General features: G+C 38.8%; 1 protein-coding gene and 1 pseudogene across 1 annotated transcript in view; one reads left to right on the plus strand and one right to left on the minus strand.

Moving 5' to 3' along the window:
- The window catches only part of MAGT1 (magnesium transporter 1), a 57118-nt gene that overhangs the window by 14001 nt on the left and 28613 nt on the right, over positions 1-14504 (plus strand). The gene's annotated exons all lie outside the window — the stretch shown is intronic.
- LOC128773974 (U6 spliceosomal RNA) lies at positions 7466-7555 on the minus strand (annotated as a pseudogene).

The following is a 14504-nucleotide window of genomic DNA, read 5'->3' on the forward strand; positions in this document are numbered from 1 at the left end:
GGATGAGTAATAGTTCGGTGTGTGTGTGTGTGTGTGTGTGTGTGTGTGTGTGTGTGTGCGCGCGCGCACACGCACACGTGTATATACATGTCATATCTTTTATATCCATTCATCTATCAATGGACATGTGGGTTGCTTCTATATCTTGGCTATTATGAATATCTCTGCAATAAATAGGAATGCATATATCTTTTCTTTTTTTTTTAATTTAACTTTATTTTTTATTTTTTAAGATTTACATCCAAATTAGTATATAGTGAAGCAATGATTTCAGGAGTAGATTCCTTAACGCCCCTTACCCATTTAGCTCATCCCCCCTCCCATAACCCCTCCAGCAATCCTCAGTTTGTTTTCCATATTTATGAGTCTCTTTTGTTTTGTCCTCCTCCCTGTTTTTATATAATTTTTGTTTCCCTTCCCTTATGTTCATCTGTTTTGTCTCTTAAAATTCTCATATGAGTGAAGTCATATGATTTTTGTCTTTCTCTAATTTCACTTAGCATAATACCCTCCAGTTCCATCCACGTAGTTGCAAATGGCAAGATTTCATTCTTTTTGATTGCCGAGTAATACTCCATTGTGTGTGTGTGTGTGTGTGTGTGTGTGTGTGTGTATATCTACCACATTTTCTTTATCCATTCATCCATCGATGGACATTTGGGCTCTTTCCATACTTTGGCTATTGTTGATAGTGCTGCTATAAACATGGGGGTGCATGTGTCCCTTGGAAGCAGCACACCTGTATCCCTTGGATAAATACTTAGTAGTGCAATTGCTGGGTCATAGGGTAGTTCTATTTTTAGTTTTTTGAGGAACCTCCATACTGTTTTCCAGAGTGGCTGCACCAGCTTGCATTCCCACCAAAGATGCAAAAGAGATCCTCTTTCTCTGCATCCTCGCCAACATCTGTTGTTGCCAGAGTTGTTAATGTTACATGCTGACAGGTGTAAGGTGGTATCTCATCGTGGTTTTGGTTTGTATTTCCCTGATGATGAGTGATGTTGAGCATTTTTTCATGTGTCGGTTGACCACATGGATGTCTTCTTCGGAGGAGTGTCTATTCATGTCTTTTGCCCATTTCTTCACTGGATTATTTGTTTTTTAGGTGTTGAGTTTGATAAGTTCTTTGTAGATTTTGGATACTAACCCTTTATCTGATATGTCGTGTGAAAATATCTTCTCCCATTCTGTTGGTTGCCTTTCAGTTTTGCTGATTGTTTCCTTCGCTGTGCAGAAGCTTTTTATTTTGATGAGGTCCCAGTAGTTCATTTTATAGGAATGCATATATCTTTTCTAATGTTTTCATTTTCTTTGGGTAAATAGTAGTGTAATTCTTGGGTCATATGAGATTTCCAATATTAATTTTTTGAGGCATCTGCATACTGTTTTCCATAGTGTTGCACAAATTTACATGTCCACACCAACAGTGCACAAGGGTTCCCTTGTCTTCACATCTTTGTCAACACTTGTTATTTCTTGTCTTTTTGATTCAAGCCATTCTGACAGGTGTGAGTCAATATCTCATTCTGGTTTTGATTTGTATTTCTGTGATGATTAGTGATATGGAGCATCTTTTCATATGTCTATTGGCCACCCGTATGTCTTCTTTGGAAAAATGTCTATTCAGTTTCTCTGCCCATTTTTTAATTGGATTATTTGGGGGTTTTTTGGTGTTGAGTTATATGTTCTTTATATATTTTGGATATTATCCCTTTGTTAGATAATGTGATTTGCAAATATCTTCTATTCAGTTAGGTTGCCTTTTTGTTTTGTTGATGATTTCTTTCCCTAAGCAAAAGCTTTTTATTTTGGTATAGTCCCATTAGTTTATTTTTTATTTAATTTCCTTTGCCTGAGGATACATATGTATAAATATGTTGCTATGGCCAATGTCCAGGAGATTACTGTATGTATTTTCTTTTAGATTTGTGGTTTTATGTCTCACATTTAGGTCGTAGGACTGCTTTTGTGGTGTCCCAAAGATTTTGGACTGTTATTTTTCTGTTTTCATTGTCTCCATGTATTCTTTAATTTCCTTTTTGATTTATTTGTTGACCCATTGGTTGTTTTAGGCCCCATGCATTTGTGTTTTTTCTGTTTTTTTTTTCTTGTAATTGATTTCTAGTTTCATTGCATTGTGATGAAAAGATGCCTGATATGATTCCAATCTTCTTAAGTTTTGAGACTTGTTTTATAACCTAATTTATGATCTATTGAGGAGAATGTTCCACGTGCACTTGAAAAAAATGTGTATTCAGCTGGGTTTTTTGGATAGAGTGTCCCATATGTATCTGTTAGGTCTGTCTGGTCTAATGTGTCATTCAAAACCACAATTTTTTTTATTGATTTTATGTCTCGATGATCTACCCATTGATGTCAGTGGGATGTTAAAGTCTCCTACTATTATTGCATTATTGTCAGTGTCTCTCTCTATATCTGTTAATATTTGCCTCATTTATTTCAGTGCTCCTATGTTGGGTGTGTATTTATAATATTTATAATTGTATTGTTAAATTTATCCTTTAATCATTATGTAATGCCCTTCTTTGTCTCTTGCTACAGTCTTCTGTTTTAAGTCTGTTTTCTCCAATATAAGTATACCTGGCTATTTTTCCTGCCTTCATTTTCATGGAATACATTTTCCATTCCTTCACTTTCAGTCTGTGTGTTTCTTTAGGTCTGAAATGAACCTTTTGTAGGCAGCACATAGATTGTTCTTGTTTTTTATCCATTCAGTCACCATATTTTTTTTAGAGAGAGAGAAAGAGCACAAGAGAGCACACACAAACGGGGGAGGGGCAGAGAGAGAGAGGGAGAGAGAAAGAGAGAATCTTAAACAGTCTCCACATCCAGCACAGAGCCCAAAGGCGGGGCTTAATCTCACAATCCTGAGATCATGACCTCAGCCAAAATCAATTGTCAGACAGACGCTTGGACACCTTGGGTGGCTCAGTTGGTTAAGCATCCGACTTCAGCTCAGGTCATGATCTCTCAGTTTGATGGTTTAAGGGTCTGAGCCCCACATTGGGCTCTGTGCTGACAGCTCAGAGCCTGGAGCCTGCTTCAGATTCTATGTCTCCCCCTCTCTCTGCCCCTCCCCTGCTCACGCTCTCTTTCTCAAAAATAAGTAAACATTAAAAAAAAAATTTAAAGAGTCAGATGCTTAACCAACTGAGCCACTCAGGTGCTCCATGATATGTTTTTTGATTAGAACATTTAGTTCAGTTAGAGTAGTTACTGATAGGTATGTACTTAGTGCCATTTTGTTATTTTTTTTTCTGGTTGTTTTTGTAGGTCTTCTCTGATCTATATTTTCTTCTTCTCTTCCCTTGTGGTTTGATGGATTTGTCTAGTGTTGTGGGTGGATTATGACATTCTATGTTACCTTGTTTTTAAGATTTTGTATATCCCTTGACTAATTTTTGTAGATATAATTGATTTTACTTCTTTTGTGTTTTAACTTCCATGCTGGCTTTATAAGTGATTAATCTAATGCCTTTACTGCATTTTTGCTTTCACCATTGAAATTTCCTCATTTCATAATTTTCTTACTTCTAGTTATGGCCTTTTTCCACTTAAAGAATGCCCCTTCATGATCTCACTATTGGTGAGTTTGAGCCCCACATTGGGCTGTGCTGGCAATGCAGAGCCTCCTTGGTATTCTTTCTCTGTCCCTCTCTCTCTGCCCCTCCCCTGCTCTCTCTCTCTCTCTCTCTCAAAATAAATAAACTTTCTCTTTTTTTAACATTTATTTATTTTTGAGACAGAGAGACAGAGCGTGAATGGGGGAGGGCCAGAGAGAGAGGGAGACACAGAATCTGAAACAGGCTCCAGGCTCTGAGCTGTCAGCACAGAGCCCGACGTGGGGCTGGAACTCACGGATTGCGAGATCATGACCTCAGCCCAACTGACTGAGCCATCCAGGCGCCCCAAAATAAATAAACTTTTAAAAAATAAAATAAAGAATGCCCTTATCATTTACTCTAAGTTTGGTTTAGTGGTGATGAACCTCTGTAACTTTTTTTTTTGTCTCAGAAACTCTTTATCTGCTCTTCAATTCTGTTGCTAACCTTACCTGGTAGAGTATTTTGGTTGCTGTTTTTTTTTTCTTTCAGCACTTTGAATATATCATGCCACTCTCCCTTCTGGTCTGCAAAGTCTCTGCTGAAAAACTCAGCTGGTAGCCTTACTGGGCTTCCCTAGTATGTAACTGTTTTCTCTTGCTGCTTTTAAATTTCTCTATTATTAATTTCTGCCATTTTAATTATATGTTTTTGTGTAGACCTACTTGGATTCATCTTGTTTTGGGTTTTCTGTGCTTTCTGGACATGGATGTCAGTTTCCTTCCCCATATTAGAGAAGTTTTCAGCTATTTTTTCTTCAAATAATTTTTTCTTCCCCCTTCTTTCTGTCTTCTCCTTCTGGGATCCCTGTAATGCAAACATTATTATGCTTGATGATGTCATAGAGGTCCCTTAAGCCGTTCTCTTTTTTAAAAATATTTTATTTTTAAGTAAAACAATGTGGCACTTGAACTCTTGACCCTGAGATCAAGGGTTGCATGCTCTTGCAACTGAGCCAGCCAGGTACCCCAAGCTGTTCTCTTTTTTTATTATTCTTTTATCTTTCTGCTATTCAGCTTTGTTGCTTTATATTATCCTGTCTTCCAGATTGCTGAACCATTCTTCTGTGTCTCCCAGTCTGCTGTTTATTCCCTCTAATGCATTTTTTAATTCAGTTATTGTGTTCTTTACCTCTGTCTGGTTCTTTTGGATAGTTTTTATCTCTTTTTTGAAGTTCTCTCTGAGTTCATCCACCTTCTTTTCAAGTCCAGTGAGTACTTTTATTTATTTATTTGTGAATATAATTTATTGTCAAATTGGCTTACATCCAATACCCAGTGCTCATTCCAATAGGTGCTCTCCTCAATGCCCATCACCCATTTTCTCCTGTCCCCCACCTCCCCCCCACCCTTAGTTTGTTCTCTGTATTTAATAGTCTCTTGTGGTTTGCCTTCCTCCCTCTCTGTTTGTATCTATTTTTTCCCTTTCCCTTCCCCCATGGTCTTCTGTTCAGTTTCTCAAGATCCACATATGAGTAAAAACATATGATATCTGTCCTTCTCTGACTGGCTTATTTCACTCAGCATAATACCTTCCAGTTCCATCCACGTTACTGCAAATGGCATGATTTCATTCTTTCTCATTGCCAAGTAGTATTCCATTGAATATATAAACCACATCTTCTTTATCCATTCATCAGTTGATGGGTATTTAGGCTCCTTCCATAATTTGGCTATTGTTGAAAGCGCTGCTATAAACATTGGGGTACACATGCCCCCATGCATCACCACCAGTGAGTACTTTTATGACCATTGCTTTGAACTCTTTATCGGGCATATTGCTTATGCCCATTTTGTTAGCTCTTTTTCTGTGATTTTGGCTTGTTCTTTTATTTGGGACACAGTCCTCTGTCTCCTCATTTTGTCTATTTCTGTGTTTGTTTCTTTGTGGTCATGTAGGTCACCTACATCTTCTGGTCTTTTTTTTTTTTTTTCCTGGTCTTGAAAGTAGTGGCCTTGTATAGGAGAGGCCTCATGGTGCCCTGTAGTACAGTTACCCTGTACACCAGAACCAAGTGCTCCCTATATGAGCTACATGTGCCCTCCTGTTGTGGATGTGCTGTGATTGCTGTGGGCATGCTGGTGGGTGGGGCTGGCCCTCACCCCAACTGGTTTCAATAACCAATTCACCTACTGCAAGTGCACTAGACAGGGTTTGCTTCCTACACTGTTGAGAGGCCCTGCTGCAGCCCTCATGGGCTTGTTGGTGGGTGGGTCTGGCCCTAAACCTGGTTGTTTACAGCCAGGTGCTGTGATAGCTACAGATGCAGGGAAGGGTAGTGCTGGCGCTGGCTGTCAGTGCAGTCAGCTAAGAGGCCTGCCTTTAGGAACTGCAGGCATGCTGTTGTATGTGGTTATCTCCTCCCCACCCTAGGGCAGAATTCATTTTGGAAGGGTGCTAGTTCCAACTGGAGCTGCCTGCCAAGTGTGGTGGGGCAGAAGCCACTTTGCAGGGGCACCTGCCAAGGTGTGTGTGTTAAGTGGGGCAGGTCTAAAGAGGAATGCCAGAGCCAGACATGTGGCACTAACAAGGTAGATGGAGAGTGTGTGAACTGGCTTCCACAAGTGACTGAATATGTAGGCTAGGGGTGGGCAAGATAAAAATGGTACCCACTAGCACTTTTGTTCCCAGAGAAGTCTGCAGATCCCTGCCCCTCCAGCACATGTCCTAAAATTGGTGAGTAAATTTCCTTCATATATACCCCAGGTACTTTTCAAACTGCTGCTTCTGTATTTCAGGCTAAGTCATTTAGTGTGCTGATTCTTTGAGGGTAGGGATTCATTTTCTTTTTCCTATTTCCTTCTTGCTCTCCCGGAGTTAAGCCCCACTTCTTTTCTTTTCTTTTTTTTTTTTTATAACTTTTTTTAATGTTTATTTATTTTTGAGATAGAGACACAGAGTGTGAGCAGGGGAGGGTCAGAGAGAGAGGGAAACACAGAACCCGAAGCAGGCTTCAGGTTCTGAGCTGTCAGCACAGAGCCCGACATGGGGCTCGAACCCACAAACTGTGAGATCATGACCTGAGCCGAAGTCAGCTGCCCAACCAACTGAGCCACCCAGGCGCCCCTTAGCCCCACTTATTTACAAAGCAAGATGTATGGAGACTTACCTTCCCAGTGCAGGCCTTCAGGGCCAGGGGTCCCTGGTGTGGGATCTGATTAATTGCCTTGCTCCTCTGTGCTTGTGATGTCCCTTCTATTTGTGGTCATTTGTACTGGGGGTTTGGTTTCCAACCATATCTCCATTCCTCCTACCCTTTTTGATGTGGTCTATCTACAACTAGCCGTGGAAGATCTTTTCTGCCAGTCTTCAGGTCATTTTCAGAATTAGTTTCCAATACATGTAGCTGCTGCCTCAATGTGTCCATGGGACAAGGTGAGCTCAAGGTCCTCCTACTCCTTCATCTTCCCTTGGCCACAAAAAGTTTTAAATATTTATTTATTTTGAAAGAATGAGAGCGAGTGAGTTGGGGGGAGGGGCAGAGAGAGAGGGAGAAGGGGAATCCCAAGCAGGCTCCACGCTGTCAGCACAGAGCCCAGTGCAGGGCTCTTTCCCATGAACCCTGAGATCATGACCTGAGCCAAAACCAAGAATCCGATGCTTAACCAACTGAGCCACCCAGGTGCCCTGGACACAAGAAATTTTAAATAGGACTTGTCTTATGTGATATCTAAAGTAGTTAGTGAGATAAAAGTGAACTTGAGCTAGCCATGAAATGTAATGGTCGGTGCTATTAGAATATGGAAAATGAGTAGTAATCAAGTAGGTTTTGTAGTTTTTTATTGTGTTAAGCTATATATAATACAAAAAGTTACCATTTTAACCAGTTTTTCTTTCTTTTCTTAAACATGGAACGCTTCATGAATTTGTCATCCTTGTGCAGGGGCCCTGCTAATATTCTCTGTATCATTCTAATTATAGTACTGACCAGTTTTAACTCTACAATTTATCAAGTAACTTTTTAAATCACAGTGTGAATACCACCATTGTGCCACCATTATGTAATAGTGAAGTTCTTAGTAGAACTAGGTACCTGTCTACCCTCTTGCTTCCTGACTTAGTGGAAAATCTCCTTATTCCTAATCAAAGCTTAACCCTTTTCCTGTGCTTTGAATCCCATACCCATTAGCTCTATTAATCATGACCTCTTGCACCTGTATTTTTTTCACCTGTATTTTTAAAAAAAAGGTTTTTAAGTTTATTTATTTTTAGAGACAGAGCAGAGGAGGGGCAGAAAGAGGGAGAGAGAGAATCCCAGGCAGGCTCCATGCTTCCAGTGCAGAGCCTGATCCGGGGCTTGAACTCACAAACCATGAGATCATGACCTGAGCCAAAACCAAGAGTTGGACACTTAACCGACTGAACCACCTAGGCATTCTAACACCTGTACTTTTTAAAATTAAGACTTAAAAAAAGTTTTTTTTAATGTTTTATTTATTCTTGAGAGAGAGGGAGACAGACAGAGAGACAGAGCATGAGTGAGGGAGGGGCAGAATAAGAGAGGAACACAGAATTTGAAGCAGGCTCCAGGCTTTGAGCTGTTAGCACAGAGAGCCTGATGCCGGGCTAGAACTCACAAGCCATGAGATCATGACCTGAGCCAAAGTCAGACGCCTAACCAACTGAGCCACCCAGGCACCCCAAGGCTGTTTTAAGAGCAGCTTAAGGTTCACAAAAGAATTGAGGGGCAGATAAGGAGATTTCCCTTATATCCCCTCCCCTCACACATGGGTAGCCTCTCATCATCAACATTCCCCACCAGAGTAGTACATTTGTTATAGTTGATGAACCTGCATTGACACATCATAAACACCCAAAGTACATAGTTTACATCAGGATTCACTCATGATCTTGTACATTCTATTGGCTTAGACAAATGTATAATGATATGTATCCATCAGTATGGTATTATAAAGAGTATTTTCACTGCCCTAATAATCCTCCATACTCTGCCAATTCATACCTCCCCCCATCCCTTGGTAACTACTGATATTTTTACCATTTCCATATTTTGCCTTTTCCAGAATGTGATATAACTAGAATCATACAGTATGTAAACTTTTCAGATTGACTTCTTTTACCTAGTAATATGTATTTAAAGTTTCTCCATGTCTTTTCATGGCTTGATAGTTCATTTCTTTATAGTGCTCATAGTGCTCATAGTGTTCATAGAATAATATTCTATTGTCTGGATGTACCAGTTTCTTTATTCATTCATGTATTGAAAGATATCTTAATTGCCTCCAGGTTTTAGCAATTAAGAATAAAACTCCTGTAAACATCCATGTGCAGGTTTTTGTACAGACATTAAGTTTTCAGCTCCTTTGGGTAAATATCAAGGAGTGTGATTGCTGGATCATATGGTAAGAACATGCTTAGTTTTGTAAGAGACTGCCAGTCTTTCAAAATGGCTGTATCATTTTTCATTTCTAACAGCAATAAATGAGAGTCTCCATTGTCCCACATAGTCATCAGTATTTGGTGTTGTCAAGTGTTCTGCATTTTGGCCATTCTAATAGTTGTATGGTGGTATCTTACTGTTTTCATTTGCATTTCCCTGATGACATATCATGTAGAGCATCTTTTCAAATGTTTATTTGCCATTCATACATCTTCTTTGATAAGGACTTTGGCCCATTTTTTCTTAAAGTAGGCTTCACGACCCATGTGGAGCCCAATGTCGGGCTTCAACTCATGACCCTGAGATCAAGACCTGACCTGAGATTGAGTCAGAAGCTGAACTAAGTGATCCGGGTGCGCCATGGCCCATTTTTAAATCGTCTCATTTGTTCTCTTATTGTTGAATTTTAAGAGTTCTTTGTATATCTTAGAGAACAGTCATTTATCAGATGAGTGTATTGCAAATTTTTTTCTCCCAATCTGTGTGTCATCTTGTTTTCTGGACTCTTTTTCACCAAGCAGAAGTTTTTAATTTTAATGAAGTACAATTTATGAGTTATAGCCATCATAGATAATGTCTTTGGTGTTATATCTAAGAAGTCATCACTATATCCATGGTCATGTAGGTTTTCTCCTATGTTACCTTCTAGGAGTTTTATATTTTTTCCTTTTACATTTAGGCCTTTGATCCATTTTGAATTAATTTTTGTGAAAAGCATAAAGTCCACGTTTAGATTAGATGGATTATTTATTTATTTTGCTCATGGACATCCAGTTGTTTTAACACCATTTGTTGAAAAGTCTGTCCTTTCTCCTTGTAACTGCCTTTCTCTTTTGTCAAAGATCAGTTTTATGTGGGTCTATTTCTGGGCTCTCTGTTCTGTGCCATTGATCTATGTGCTATTTGGCTAATACAACAGTCTTGATTACCATAGCTTGAAGCTGAGTAGTGACAGTCCTCAAACTGTGTTCTCCTTCAACATTGTGTTGGTTATTCTGAGTCTTTTTTGTCTCCATATAAACATTAGAATAACTTTGTCAATATCCACAAAATTCATTGCTGGGATTTTGACTGAGACTGTATTGAATCCATAGATGAAGTTGGGAAGACATTTTGACAATATTGAGACTTCCTATCCATGAACATGAAATAGCTCTCCATTTTGCTAGTTCTTCTTTGATTTCTTTCATCAGAGTTTTGTAGTTTTCCTCATATTGGTTTTGTACATATTTTGTTAGATTTATACTTAAATATTTCATTGGGGGATGCTAATATAAATGGTATTTTTAAATTTTTTAATGTTTTATTATCTTTTAATTTTTTTAATGTTTTTATTTTTGAGAGAGAGAGAGAGTGAGGGAGGGACAGAGAGAGAGGGAGACATAGAATCCAAGGCAGGCTCCTGGCTCTGAGCTGTCAGCACAGAGCCTGATGTGGGGCTTGAACTCATGAACTGTGAGATTATGTTCTGAGCCAAAGTCAGACACTCAACCAACTGAGCCACCCAGGCGCCCATTTCACTTATTTTTGAGAGAGAGAGAGAGAGAGCGCTCAAGTGGGTCAGAGACAGGGGGACAGAGGATTCAAAGCAGGCTCTGCACTGACAGCAGCGAGCCTGATGTGGGGCTCAAACCTGTGAATTGTGAGATCTTGACCTGAGCCAAACTCGGATGCTCAAACCAACGAGTCACCTAGGCTCCCCTTTAATATTTCCTTAATGTTTATTTTGTTTTTGAGAGAGAGAGAGAGAAAGAGCATAAGCAAGGGAGTAAAGAGAGGGAGACACAGAATCCAAAGCAGGCTCCAGGCTCAGAGCTGTCAGCGCAGAGCCCAGTGTGGGGCTTGAGCCCATGAACTGTGAGATCATTATGTGAGCCGAAGTCAGACACTTAACTGACTGAGCCACCCAGGTACCCTGTATTGTTTTTTATGTCAAATTTCTCTTGTTCATTGCTGGTATATATGGAAGCAGTTGACTTTTGTATATTAAACTTGTAATCTGCAACCTTTCTGTAATCGATTATTAGTTACAGGAGTTATTTTGGTCGATTCTTTTGGATCTTCTACATAGATGATCCTGTCATCCGTAAACAAAGACAATATTTTCCTTCCTTCCCAATCTATATGCCTTTTATTTCCTCTTTTATCTTATAGCATTATTGCATTAGTTAGAACTTCTAGGATGATGTTGAAAAGGATTGGTTACAAAGGCCATTCTTGTACCTAATCTTACTAGGAAAGCGTTGAGTTTCTCATCATTAAGTATAATGTTATGGCACAAAAACAGACACTCAGATCAATGGAACAGAAGAGGGAACCCTGAAATGGACCCATAAATATATGGCCAACTAACCTTTAACAAAGCAGGAAAGAATAGCCAATGGAATAAAGACAGTCTCTTCAGCAAGTGGTGCTGGGAAAACTAGACAGTGACATGCAGAAGAATGAACCTGGACCACTTTCTTACACCATACACAAAGATAAACTCAAAATGGATGAAAGACTTTGATGTAAGACGGGAAGCCATCAAAATCTTCAAGGAAAAAGCGGGCAAAAAACTCTTTGATCTTGGCCACAGTATCTTCTTACTCAACACATATCTGGAGGCAAGGGAAACAAAAGCAAAAATGAACTATTGGGACCTCATCAAAATAAAACTTAGTGAGAGAAAGACAAATATATTGACTTCACTCATATGAGGACTTTAAGAGACAAAACAGATGAACATAAGGGAAGGTAAACAAAACTAATATAAAAACAGGGAGGAGGACAAAGCGTAAGAGACTCATAAATATGGAGAACAAACAGAGGGTACTGGAGGGGTTGTGGGAGCAGGGATGGGCTAGATGGGTAATATACTCCTGAAATCATTATTGCACTATATGCTAACTAATTTGGATGTAAATTAAAAAAAAAAATAGGGGCGCCTGGGTGGCTCAGTCAGTTAAGCATCTGACTTCAGCTCGGTCATGATCTCACAGTTTGAGATTTTGAGCCCCGCGTCGGTCTCTGTGCTGACAGCTCAGAGCCTGGAGCCTACTTCAGATTCTCTCTCTCTCTCTCTCTCTCTCTCTCTCTCTCTCTCTCAAAAATAAATGAACATTAAAAAAAGATTTAAAAAAATTAATTAAAAAATGTAGCATTATCAGAAGGAAAAAAAGTATAATGTTATTTGTAGGATTTTTGTAGGCATTTTTATCAAGTTGAGGAAGCTCCCCTCTAAGTTTACTAAGAGATTTTATCATGAATAAGTTTGGATTTTGTCAAATGCTTTTCCTGTATGTATTGATAAGATCATGTGATTCTTTTTAGCCTATTGTTATGATAAATTGCATTAATTGTTTTTTTATTTTAATTTCAATATAGTTAACATACACTGTTATATTAGTTTCAGGTGTGTAATATAGTGATTCAGCAATTCCATACAACACCCAGTGCTTATGACAAGTCTACTCCTTAGTTTCCATCACCTATTCCACCCATCCCCCACACCCACCACCCCTCTGGTAACCATCAGTTTGTTCTCTATAGTTAAGAGTCTGTTTCTTGGTTTGTCTCTCTTTTTTTCCTTTGCTCATTTGTTTTGTTTCTTGAGTGAAATCATATGATATTTGTCTTTGTCTGAATGATTTATTTCACTTACATTATGCTCTCTCACTCCATTTGTGTCATTGCAACTGACAAGATTTCATTCTTTTATATTGGTGAATAATATCCCAATGTGTGTGTGTGTGTGTATACCATATATATATACCACATCTTCTTTATCCATTTGTCTATTAGTTGGACCCTTGCACTGCTTCGATAACTTGGCTGTTGTGAATAATGCTGCCGAAGACATAGGGGCACTTGTGTCCCTTTGAATTGGTATTTTTGTATTTTTTGGGTAAAATACCCAGTAGTGCAGTTATTGGATTATAGGGTAGTTCTATTTTTAACTTTTTTAGGAATCTCCATACTGTTTTTCACAGTGGCTGTACCAATTTGCACTCCCATTAACAGTGCAGGAGGGTTCCTTTCTCTCCATATCCTCACCAATACTTGTTGTTTCTCTGTATTAATTTTTGAATATTGAACCACCCTTGCATACTTGGTTTAAATTTTTCTTGGTTGTGGTGTATAATTCTTTGTGTACATTAATGATTTAATTTGTTCATATATTTTTTTATGTTTATTTATTTTGAGAGAGAGAGAGACAGAGCGTGAGTGGTGGAGGGGCAGAGAGAGAGGGGGAGACACAGAATCAGAAGCTGGCTCTGTCTCCACGCTGTCAGCACAGAGCCTGATGCAGGGCTTGAACTCACAAACTGCAAGATCATGACCTGAGCTGAAGTCAGACCTTAACCAAGTGAGCCACCCAGGTGCCCCGATTTGTTCATATTTTGGTTAGAGTTCTTGTATCCATGTTCATGAGAGACATTGATGTGTGGTTTTCTTATAATGTCTTTGTTTTGGGTATGAGGATAAAAGACATGCTTTATCTTCTGAAAGAGATTGTAGAAATTGGTATAATTTCTTCTTTATATGTTTGGTAGAATTCACCATTGAACTCATCTGAACCTGGTGCTCTCTATTTTGGAAGGTTATTTTTATCTATTCCATTTCCTTAATAGGTATGAGCCTATTCAGCTTGTTTATTTTTTGTGTGTGAGTTTTGGCAAATTATGTCTTTCAAAGAACTGGTCCATTGCATATAGGTTATCAAATTTGTTGATAGTTTTTTTTTTTACTATCCTTTTAATGTCCATAGGATCTGTAGTAATAATCTCTCTTTCATATCTGATATTAGTATTATGTGTCTTCTCTCTTTTTTTTTTTTTTTTTGAGAGAGAGAGAGGGCACAGTGAGCGAAGTACAGAGAGAGGGAGAAAGAGAGAGAGATAAGCAGGGCTCACCTGAAGTGGGGCTCATGATTTTTTTTTTTTTTTTTACCCAGAGTGGGGCACAAGCTCACTGGATGCGGGACTCAAACTCACGAACTGTGAGATCATGACCTGAGCCGAAGTCAGATGTTTAACTGACTGAGCCACCCAGGCACCCTCTCGTTTTTTCTTAATTTGGCCAGACACTTATCTATTTCTTTAATCTCTTCAAAGAACAAGCTTTTGGTTTCATTGATTTTTCTCTATTGACCAGTTTGAATTTCATTGGTTTCTGCTCTAATTCTTTTAATCTATTTTCTTCTACTAAATTTGGATTTAATTTGCTCTTCTTTTTTTGGTTTTGTAAAGGGGAAACTTAGATTGTTGGTTTTAGATATTTTTTCTCATTATACATTCAATGTTATAAATTTTCCTCTAACCATTGTTTTTGCTCTATCCCACAGATTTTGGTAAGTTGTGTTTCCATTTTCATTTAGTTCAAAATATTTTTTAAAGTTTATTTATTTGAGACAGACAGAGACAGCACAAGCAGGGAAACGACAGAGAGAGGTTAGAGAATCCCACACATGCTCCATGCTGCTAGTGCAGAGCCCAACC

Source organism: Panthera pardus, unplaced genomic scaffold, assembly GCF_024362965.1.
Source record: "Panthera pardus isolate Hobbes unplaced genomic scaffold, ASM2436296v1 HiC_scaffold_27, whole genome shotgun sequence".
NCBI lineage: Eukaryota > Metazoa > Chordata > Mammalia > Carnivora > Felidae > Panthera > Panthera pardus.